Source organism: Salmo trutta, unplaced genomic scaffold (assembly GCF_901001165.1).
Source record: "Salmo trutta unplaced genomic scaffold, fSalTru1.1, whole genome shotgun sequence".
In the NCBI taxonomy this organism is placed as follows: domain Eukaryota; kingdom Metazoa; phylum Chordata; class Actinopteri; order Salmoniformes; family Salmonidae; genus Salmo; species Salmo trutta.
Window position 1 is genome coordinate 983,241 of NW_021822962.1, and position 12,162 is coordinate 995,402.

Consider the following 12,162-nt stretch of genomic DNA (forward strand, 5'->3'; position numbering starts at 1 on the left):
GGTTTGATAGGGGGCTACAGTGGGATGTGATTGGGTTTGATAGGGGGCTACAGTGGGATGTGATTGGGTTTGATAGGGGGCTACAGTGGGATGTGATTGGGTTTGATAGGGGGCTACAGTGGGATGTGATTGGGTTTGATAGGGGGCTACAGTGGGATGTGATTGGGTTTGATAGGGGGCTACAGTGGGATGTGATTGGGTTTGATAGGGGGCTACAGTGGGATTTGATTGGGTTTGATAGGGGGCTACAGTGGGATGTGATTGGGTTTGATAGGGGGCTACAGTGGGATGTGATTGGGTTTGATAGGGGGCTACAGTGGGATGTGATTGGGTTTGATAGGGGGCTACAGTGGGATGTGATTGGGTTTGATAGGGGGCTACAGTGGGATTTGATTGGGTTTGATAGGGGGCTACAGTGGGATGTGATTGGGTTTGATAAGGGGCTACAGTGGGATGCGATTGGGTTTGATAGGGGGCTACAGTGGGATGTGATTGGGTTTGATAGGGGGCTACAGTGGGATGTGATTGGGTTTGATAGGGGGCTACAGTGGGATGTGATTGGGTTTGATAAGGGGCTACAGTGGGATGTGATTGGGTTTGATAGGGGGCTACAGTGGGATGTGATTGGGTTTGATAGGGGGCTACAGTGGGATGTGATTGGGTTTGATAGGGGGCCACAGAGGGATGTGATTGGGTTTGATAGGGGGCTACAGTGGGATGTGATTGGGTTTTGTTTTTTTTTCTGCAGAAGCATTGAAGTTGTTCTAAATGGTTAATTGAGAACATAACTTGATGAAAAGTTATGTCACCTTTTTTTGAAACTGCCAAACACCAAGGAAGAAACTTTTCAAGTGCTTTACAACAAGAGCATGTGTGTGTTTGCCGGATGGAAACTTCCAGTCGGATAGGATGGGACTGTTTAAAGACAAAATTCCAAAAACATGCACAACTGGAAGAGGGGGTTTATGTGTGTGTGTGTGTGTGTGTCTATGTGTATGTGTATGTGTGTGTGTGTGTGTGTGTGTGTGTGTGTGTGTGTGTGTGTGTGTGTGTGTGTGTGTGTGTGTGTGTGTGTGTGTGTGCTGCCTAAGACATGTGACAGGTTTCTGAAGACTTATTGCTAGTTCCCCCTGTTCTATCTAGGGGACTTTTAACAAACAATCCACTTCAAGTAGTGTCTGGTGTCTGGTCTGGTGTCTGGTCTGGTCTCTACCTGAATCTCCCCACTGAGTCACATGGTCTGGTCTGGTCTCTACCTGAATCTCCCCACTGACTCACATGGTCTGGTCTCTACCTGAATCTCCCCACTGAGTCACATGGTCTGGTCTGGTCTCTACCTGAATCTCCCCACTGACTCACATGGTCTGGTCTGGTCTCTACCTGAATCTCCCCACTGAGTCACATGGTCTGGTCTAGTCTCTACCTGAATCTCCCCACTGACTCACATGGTCTGGTCTGGTCTGTACCTGAATCTCCCCACTGAGTCACATGGTCTGGTCTAGTCTCTACCTGAATCTCCCCACTGAGTCACATGGTCTGGTCTGGTCTCTACCTGAATCTCCCCACTGACTCACATGGTCTGGTCGGGTCTCTACCTGAATCTCCCCACTGAGTCACATGGTCTGGTCTGGTCTCTACCTGAATCTCCCCACTGACTCACATGGTCTGGTCTGGTCTCTACCTGAATCTCCCCACTGACTCACATGGTCTGGTCTGGTCTGGTCTCTACCTGAATCTCCCCACTGAGTCACATGGTCTGGTCTAGTCTCTACCTGAATCTCCCCACTGACTCACATGGTCTGGTCTAGTCTCTACCTGAATCTCCCCACTGAGTCACATGGTCTGGTCTGGTCTGTACCTGAATCTCCCCACTGAGTCACATGGTCTGGTCTGGTCTCTACCTGAATCTCCCCACTGACTCACATGGTCTGGTCTGGTCTGTACCTGAATCTCCCCACTGAGTCACATGGTCTGGTCTGGTCTCTACCTGAATCTCCCCACTGACTCACATGGTCTGGTCTGGTCTCTACCTGAATCTCCCCACTGACTCACATGGTCTGGTCTGGTCCCAGATGGAACCCAAACGGGGGGTCTGAGAGTATGATGTCACAAGCATAGCATAAATAATTATATAAATATATATATATATTAAACTTTATTTTTTGCAGGGAGTCATACTGAGACCAAGGTCTGTTTTACAGATGAGTCCTGAATGACCAACATTACAGAAATACACACTGCAAATTATACATAGAAAATGCAAGCAGGAAGAATCACAAACACATTCACCAGTAATAAGGTCCTCTATCAGCTCTCTGAATGGCCCTAAAGGCACCAAAACATTTTGAAGATTTTTACACAAATAAGGTGCAGGAAAACATATTTTCCCATAACACAGAAAAATAAAAAAGAACTCCATGTACCTTTGACAAGAAAGAAACTATGCTCAACTCAACAGGAATCTGATGCACATCTGCATGCGTTTAGGTGTGCGAGCGTAGCCCGTCCCTCTCCTTCTCCCTCTCTCTCTCCCTCTCTGCTGGGTGTCAGGGTTAGACCTGGAACACACTGTATACTACCCAGCAGAGAGGAGGAGAGAGAGAGAGGGGGAGGGAGAATGATGGAGAGAGGAAGAGGGAGAGAAGGAGGAGAGAAGGATGGAGAGAGACAGAAAGGGAGAGATGTGGAGGAAGGAGGATAAATGATGGGAGGAGAAGGTGAAGGGAGGAAAGATGGGAGGAGAGTGGTGAAGGGAGGAAAGATGGAGGAGAGTGGTGAAGGGAGGAAAGATGGGAGGAGAGTGGTGAAGGGAGGAAAGATGGGAGGAGAGTGGTGAAGAGAGGAAAGATGGGAGGAGAGTGGTGAAGAGAGGAAAGATGGGAGGAGAGTGGTGAAGGGAGGAAAGATGGGAGGAGAGTGGTGAAGGGAGGAAAGATGGGAGGAGAGTGGTGAAGAGAGGAAATATGGGAGGAGAGTGGTGAAGGGGGGAAAGATGGGAGGAGAGTGGTGAAGGGAGGAAAGATGGGAGGAGAGTGGTGAAGGGAGGAAAGATGGGAGGAGAGTGGTGAAGGGAGGAAAGATGGGAGGAGAGTGGTGAAGGGAGGAAAGATGGGAGGAGAGTGGTGAAGGGAGGAAAGAGCAACAAGCGGAGAAAGAGAGAAAGGGTAAGATGGAGAGGCGGACTGGGAAGGAGAGAAGGATGAGAGAGTAAAGAAAGGAGGTCAGAAGAGAACAAGATTAGAGTAGGGTGGCAGAGGACAAGAGGAAAAGGGACAAACATAGCAGAGATGAAGAGAATTACCAGTATCTCTAGATAATTCCAGTATGATATCTATAGTCCTGAGACTCAGAGGAGGAGAGGTGGAGGAGGAGAGGTGGAGGAGGAGAGGTGAGAAGGAGAGGTGAGAAGGAGAGGAGAGAAGGAGGAGAGGTAGAGGAGGAGAGGAGAGGTGGAGGAGAGGTGGAGGAGGAGAGGATAGGTGGAGGAGGAGAGGTGGAGGAGAGGTGTAGGAGGAGTGGATAGGTGGAGGAGGAGAGGTGGAGGAGGAGAGGATAGGTGGAGGAGAGGTGGAGGACAGGTGGAGGAGAGGTGGAGAAGGAGAGGATAGGTGGAGGAGGAGAGGTTGAGGAGAGGTGGAGGAGGAGAGATGGAGGAGGAGAGGAGAGATGAAGGAGGAGAAGAGTGGTGGAGGAGAGGTGGAGGAGAGGTGGAGGAGAGGTGGAGAAGGAGAGGATAGGTGGAGGAGGAGAGGTTGAGGAGAGGTGGAGGAGGAGAGATGGAGGAGGAGAGGAGAGGTGGAGGAGGAGAGGTGGAGGAGGAGAGGAGAGGTGGAGAAGGAGAGGACTGGTGGAGGAGGAGAGGAGAAGTGGAGGAGGAGAGGTGGAGGAGGAGAGGAGAGGTGGAGAACGAGAGGAGTGGTGGAGGAGAGGTGGAGGAGGAGAGGAGAGGTGGAGAACGAGAGGAGTGGTGGAGGAGGAGAGGAGAGGTGGAGGAGAGGTGGAGAGGTGGAGGAGAGGTGGAGAAGGAGAGGAGAGGTGGAGGAGAGGTGGAGAGGTGGAGGAGAGGTGGAGAGGAGAGGTGGAGGAGAGGTGGAGAGGTGGAGGAGAGGTGGAGGAGGAGAGGATAGGTAGAGGAGGAGAGGTGGAGGAGAGGTGTAGGAGGAGTGGATAGGTGGAGGAGGAAAGGTGGAGGAGGAGAGGATAGGTGGAGGAGAGGTGGAGGACAGGTGGAGGAGAGGTGGAGAAGGAGAGGATAGGTGGAGGAGGAGAGGTTGAGGAGAGGTGGAGGAGGAGAGATGGAGGAGGAGAGGAGAGATGAAGGAGGAGAGGAGTGGTGGAGGAGAGGTGGAGGAGAGGTGGAGGAGAGGTGGAGAAGGAGAGGATAGGTGGAGGAGGAGAGGTGGAGGAGAGGTGGAGGAGGAGAGATGGAGGAGGAGAGGAGAGGTGGAGGAGGAGAGGTGGAGGAGGAGAGGTGGAGAAGGAGAGGACTGGTGGAGGAGGAGAGGAGAAGTGGAGGAGGAGAGGTGGAGGAGGAGAGGAGAGGTGGAGAAGGCGAGGTGGAGAAGGAGAGGAGTGGTGGAGGAGAGGTGGAGGAGGAGAGGAGAAGTGGAGAAGGAGAGAAGTGGTGGAGGAGAGGTGGAGGAGGAGAGGAGAGGTGGAGAACGAGAGGAGTGGTGGAGGAGGAGAGGAGAGGTGGAGAAGGAGAGGAGAGGCACACCTCCCTCCCTGGGCCCCAAACAAGCAGCTGTCTTTAATCAGGTCACACTAAACACAAACACACACACACACACACACACACTCACCATGCTTGTCTCTGATTCTTCCAGCTATTTGTCTTCATATATCCCCCAAAACTGACATGTCATGCTATTGACTTAATCAAATGGTTGAATTGAGGGTGATTGTTCATGTGTACTGAATTAAAATATGAACTCAACATGTAAAGAGTTGGTCCCATGTTTCATGAGCTGAAATAAAAGATCCCAGAAAAGTTCCATACGCACAAAAAGCTTATTTCTCTGAAATGTTATGCACAAATGTGTTTACATCCCTGTTAGTGAGCATGTCTCCTTTCTCAAGATAACTTGACAGGTGTGGCATATCAAGGAGCTGATTAGGAGCATGACCTTTACACAGGTGCACCTTGTGCTGGGGACAATAAAAGGTCACTCTAAAATGTGCAGTTTTGTCAAACACAATGCCACAGATGTCTCAAGTTATGAGGGAGAGTGCAATTGGCATGCTGACTGCAGGAATGTCCACCAGAGCTGCTGCCAGATAATTGAATGTTAATTTCTCTACCATAAGCTGCGTCCGTCGTCGTTTAGAGAATTTGGCAGTACGTTCAACAGGCCTCACAATCGCAGACCACATGTAACCACGCCAGCCCAGGACCACCACATGTAACCACGCCAGCCCAGGACCACCACATGTAACCACGCCATCCCAGGACCACCACATGTAACCACGCCAGCCCAGGACCACCACATGTAACCACGCCAGCCCAGGACCTCCACATGTAACCACGCCATCCCAGGACCACCACATGTAACCACGCCATCCCAGGACCACCACATGTAACCACGCCAACCCAGGACCACCACATGTAACCACGCCAGCCCAGGACCACCACATGTAACCACGCCAACCCAGGACCACCACATGTAACCACGCCAGCCCAGGACCACCACATGTAACCACGCCATCCCAGGGCCGCCACATGTAACCACGCCATCCCAGGACCACCACATGTAACCATGCCAGCCCAGGACCACCACATGTAACCACGCCAGCCCAGGACCTCCACATGTAACCACGCCATCCCAGGACCACCACATGTAACCACGCCATCCCAGGACCACCACATGTAACCACGCCAGCCCAGGACCACCACATGTAACCACGCCAGCCCAGGACCTCCACATGTAACCACGCCAGCCCAGGACCACCACGTGTAACCATGCCAACCCAGGACCGCCATATCGGGCTTCTTCACCTGCGGGATCGTCTGAGACCAGCCACACGGACAGCTGATGAAACTGAGGAGTAAAAACTCCTTCTAATTGGCTAGGCCTGGCTCCACAATGGGTGGGTGTATGCCCTCTCAGGCCCACCATTGGCTGCGCCCTGCCCAGTCATGTCAGATCCATAGATTAGGACCTAGTTAATACATTTCAATTGACTGATTTCCTTAGATTAACTGTAACTCAGTAAAATCGTTGAAATTGTTGCGTTTATACTTTTGTTCAGTAGATTTCACAAACACTATTTTTAAAAAGTAGGAAGTTTGTTCCAAAAGGTAATAGTTAGTTGTAGACTGGGGGTCCAGGTGAAGTTAGAGATGTGATAGTACAGGAATGAGACCAGGTCACCGTTAGATAACTACACGTGGAGGGCAGATTGTGGGCCCAGCCAGACCACACTGTGGGAGATGGATGGATGGGGATGCCATGTGTGTATGTGTGTGTGTGTGTGTGTGTGTGTGTGTGTGTGTGTGTGTGTGTGTGTGTGTGTGTGTACAGTGTGTGTGTGTGTGTGTGTGTGTGTGTGTGTGTGTGTACAGTGTGTGTGTGTGTGTACAGTGTGGGAGGGAGGGATGGGGAGAGAGAGAGAGGAGGGAGGGATGGGGAGAGGGAGAGAGGAGGGAAGGATGGGGGAAGAGAGAGAGAGAGGAGGGAGGGATGGGGAGAGAGAGAGGAGGGAGGGATGGGGAGAGAAAGAGAGCAGGGAGGGAGGGATAGGGAGAGAGAGAGAAAGAGAGGAGGGAGGGATGGGGAGAGAGAGAGAGCAGGGAGGGATGGATGGGGAGAGAGAGAGAGAGAGAGAGAGAGAGAGAGGAGGGAGGGAGGGAGGGATGGGGAGAGAGCGAGAGAGAGGAGGGAGGGAGGGATGGATGGGGAGAGAGAGAGCAGATCTGTGATGTTACCCACTCTGGCCCATTCTGTCTGTCATCTCTCTGATGTTACCCACTCTGGCCCAGTCTGTCTGTCATCTCTCTGATGTTACCCACTCTGGCCCAGTCTGTCTGTCATCTCTCTGATGTTACCCACTCTGGCCCATTCTGTCTGTCATCTCTCTGATGTTACCCACTCTGGCCCATTCTGTCTGTCATCTCTCTGATGTTACCCACTCTGGCCTAGTCTGTCTGTCATCTCTCTGATGTTACCCACTCTGGCCCAGTCTGTCTGTCATCTCTCTGATGTTACCCACTCTGGCCTAGTCTGTCTGTCATCTCTCTGATGTTACCCACTCTGGCCTAGTCTGTCTGTCATCTCTCTGATGTTACCCACTCTGGCCCAGTCTGTCTGTCATCTCTCTGATGTTACCCACTCTGGCCTAGTCTGTCTGTCATCTCTCTGATGTTACCCACTCTGGCCCAGTCTGTCTGTCATCTCTCTGATGTTACCCACTCTGGCCTAGTCTGTCTGTCATCTCTCTGATGTTACCCACTCTGGCCCAGCCTGTCTGTCATCTCTCTGATGTTACCCACTCTGGCCCAGTCTGTCTGTCATCTCTCTGATGTTACCCACTCTGGCCCAGTCTGTCTGTCATCTCTCTGATGTTACCCACTCTGGCCCAGTCTGTCTGTCATCTCTCTGATGTTACCCACTCTGGCCCAGTCTGTCTGTCATCTCTCTGATGTTACCCACTCTGGCCCAGTCTGTCTGTCATCTCTCTGATGTTACCCACTCTGGCCCAGTCTGTCTGTCATCTCTCTGATGTTACCCACTCTGGCCCAGTCTGTCTGTCATCTCTCTGATGTTACCCCCTCTGGCCCAGTCTGTCTGTCATCTCTCTGATGTTACCCACTCTGGCCCAGTCTGTCTGTCATCTCTCTGATGTTACCCACTCTGGCCCAGTCTGTCTGTCATCTCTCTGATGTTACCCACTCTGGCCCAGCCTGTCTGTCATCTCTCTGATGACGCACGCGCACGCACGCACACGCACACGCACACGCACACACAAAAGTGACATCAGACATGGTACAGCCTCGGTACCTCCTATTCCTCCTTCTAGAAAACACTGGACATCTTTGTTCTCTCGCTCCTCGCCCCGAAACATAAGTAGACACACATTTTTAACTCTATTCTTCAGGTAACTTCAATACGTCTGATGTAAAAAACCAAACCACCTGATCACAGGTGAGCTAAGACTGTGTACCTCCTCCACTCTAGAGAACCCTCTGTGTCCTGTCACTCCTCCTCTGTCTGTCTGTTCACAGTACTAAACGTGCCTCGGGGCAAAAAGATGGAAAAGTGTGTGTGTGAGGAATCACAGAGCAACACGACAGGATGAGTTCCTGTAAATCTGAAACAGAGAGACGGTGAAGGGTTCCTGTAAATCTGAAACAGAGAGACAGTGAAGAGTTCCTGTAAATCTGAAACAGAGAGACAGTGAAGAGTTCCTGTAAATCTGAAACAGAGAGACAGTGAAGGGTTCCTGTAAATCTGAAACAGAGAGACAGTGAAGAGTTCCTGTAAATCTGGAACAGAGAGACAGTGAAGGGTTCCTGTAAATCTGAAACAGAGAGACAGTGAAGGGTTCCTGTAAATCTGAAACAGAGAGACAGTGAAGGGTTCCTGTAAATCTGAAACAGAGAGACAGTGAAGAGTTCCTGTAAATCTGAAACAGAGAGACAGTGAAGAGTTCCTGTAAATCTGGAACAGAGAGACAGTGAAGGGTTCATGTAAATCTGGAACAGAGAGACAGTGAAGAGTTCCTGTAAATCTGAAACAGAGAGTCAGTGAAGAGTTCCTGTAAATCTGAAACAGAGAGACAGTGAAGGGTTCCTGTAAATCTGAAACAGAGAGACACTGAAGAGTTCCTGTAAATCTGAAACAGAGAGACAGTGAAGAGTTCCTGTAAATCTGAAACAGAGAGATGGTGAAGAGTTCCTGTAAATCTGAAACAGAGACACAGTGAAGAGTTCCTGTAAATCTGGAACAGAAAGACAGTGAAGAGTTCCTGTAAATCTGAAACAGAGAGACAGTGAAGAGTTCCTGTAAATCTGAAACAGAGAGACAGTGAAGCGTTCCTGTAAATCTGAAACAGAGAGACAGTGAAGAGTTCCTGTAAATCTGAAACAGAGAGACAGTGAAGGGTTCATGTAAATCTGAAACAGAGAGACAGTGAAGGGTCCATGTAAATCTGGAACAGAGAGACAGTGAAAAGTTCCTGTAAATCTGAAACAGAGAGACAGTGAAGGGTTCCTGTAAATCTGAAACAGAGAGACAGTGAAGGGTTCTTGTAAATCTGAAACAGAGAGACAGTGAAGGGTTCATGTAAATCTGAAACAGAGAGACAGTGAAGAGTTCCTGTAAATCTGAAACAGAGAGACAGTGAAGAGTTCCTGTAAATCTGAAACAGAGAGACAGTGAAGGGTTCATGTAAATCTGGAACAGAGAGACAGTGAAGGGTTCATGTAAATCTGAAACAGAGAGACAGTGAAGGGTTCATGTAAATCTGTAACAGAGAGACGATGAAGAGTTCATGTAAATCTGTAACAGAGAGACGATGAAGAGTTCATGTAAATCTGAAACAGAGAGACGGTGAAGGGTTCATGTAAATCTGAAACAGAGAGACAGTGAAGAGTTCATGTTTTGGTGAGTAACTTCAGAAGGTCTGGATCGTAAGAGTTTCGTGGTAGACAATTACTTAACTAGCAAACATGTTTTTGTCGACATTCAATCAACTGCTTGTTCAAGTTTTAATGCCAGCAGCACCAGACTAAACTAGCTAACACTCCTCGTTGTGTATATCACTGTAGCCTGCCTGACCCTGATCTGAAAAAGACTAGGGTGGCAACTGGGATGCAATATCACAGTGTCTTTGGACACAGAGGAGGAGTGACAGGACACAGAGTGGGGGTTCTCTAGAGTGGAGGAGGTACACAGTCACTTGTCACTGACAGTCAGTCAGGACGGCAGGATGTCAAATTCCCTATTTAGTACACTACATTTAGCCAGAGCCCTATAGGCCCTTGTCAAACGTAGTGCACTAGATTATCAAAAGTAGTGCTCTATATAGGGAATAGGGTTTTGGGGAGTATATGTATAGCTTGGTGACTACTGCTGTCCCATGTTTCCTGCTCCCAGTGACCACGGAGGGAGAAATAACACTGTCTCTCCTCAAACGTTAAAACCAGTCCTTGTGTTGAAGAGTGGGGAATATCAACGTGATGAAAGCAACACCACTCTGTAAACAAATCTCCTGTTCATTAGAGTGGTATGAAACTAGAGAGGGAGGGAGGGAGGGAATGAGGGACGGAGGGAGGAAGTGGAACCATTGAAAAACAAAAGCCCTTAATTGCAGAAAAAAACAACCTGGCCTTGACTCAAAATTAAATGCAAGTTTTTATGCTGGGAGAGGAAGGGAGGAGGAGAAAGAGAGGAGAGAGCAAGAGAGAGGGGGAGAGCTAGGGAGAGGGGGAGAGAGAGAGAGGGAGAGGGGGAGAGAGAAAGAGAGGGGGAGAGAGAGGGAGAGAGGGAGAGGGGGAGAGAGAGAGAGAGGAAGGGAGGAGGAGAAAGAGAGGAGAGAGCAAGAGAGAGGGGGAGAGCTAGGGAGAGGGGGAGAGAGAGAGGGAGAGGGGGAGAGAGAAAGAGAGGGGGAGAGAGAGGGAGAGAGGGAGAGGGGGAGAGAGAGAGAGAGGGGGGGGAGAGGGGAGAGAGAGAGGGACAGGGGGAGAGAGAGAAAGAGAGAGAGGAGGGGAGAGAGAGATGGGGAGAGAGAGGGAGAGGGGGAGTTGCACAACCTCTGTCTCAACGAAACAACACGTTGGTCTCCTGTTGATGGTGTGTGTGTGTGTGTGTGTGTGTGTGTGTGTGTGTGTGTGTTGTGTGTGTGTGTGTGTGTGTGTGTGTGTGTGTGTATGTGTGTGTGTGTGTGTGATCACTGGCTGATCATTGCTGGTCCTTTGGCCAAGATGGAGCTTCCACAGTTCAACTGATGATTACAACGCCTAGAGCCAACAAGCTAGACTGACCACAGCCCATAGACTGGCCACAGCCCATAGACTGACCACAGCCCATAGACTGGCCACAGCCCATAGACTGACCACAGCCCATAGACTGACCACAGCCCATAGACTGACCACAGCCCATAGACTGACCACAGCTCATAGACTGGCCACAGCTCATAGACTGACCACAGCCCATAGACTGACCACAGCTCATAGACTGACCACAACTCATAGACTGACCACAGCTCATAGACTGACCGCAGCCCATAGACTGACCACAGCTCATAGACTGACCACAGCTCATAGACTGGCCACAGCTCATAGACTGACCACAGCTCATAGACTGACCACAGCTCATAGACTGGCCACAGCCCATAGACTGACCACAGCTCATAGACTGGCCACAGCTCATAGACTGACCACAGCCCATAGACTGGCCACAACCCATAGACTGACCACAGCTCATAGACTGGCCACAGCTCATAGACTGACCACAGCCCATAGACTGACCACAGCTCATAGACTGACCACAGCTCATAGACTGACCACAGCTCATAGACTGGCCACAGCTCATAGACTGACCAAAGCCAATAGACTGACCACAGCTCATAGACTGACCACAGCTCATAGACTGACCACAGCTCATAGACTGGCCACAGCTCATAGACTGGCCACAGACAATAGACTGACCACAGCTCATAGACTGACCACAGACAATAGACTGACCACAGCTCATAGAGTGATCACAGACAATAGACTGACCACAGACAATAGACTGACCACAGCTCATAGACTGACCACAGACAATAGACTGACCACAGCTCATAGACTGACCACAGACAATAGACTGACCACAGCTCATAGACTGATCACAGACAATAGACTGACCACAGACAATAGACTGACCACAGACAATAGACTGACCACAGCTCATAGACTGACCACAGACAATAGACTGACCACAGCTCATAGACTGACCACATACAATAGATTGATACTGTAATAATGGTTTTAAGACATACAAAAGACATGTGGGTTCAATCCTTATATCTTGTGATTTAGTGCGCATTTCTGCAACTGTAGATGTCAAAAATACAAAGAGAAGTGGCCCAGATATGGCTCTAATATGGCTCTAATATGGCCCAGATATGGCTCTAATATGGCCCAGATATGGCTCTAATATGGCCCAGATATGGCTCTAATAT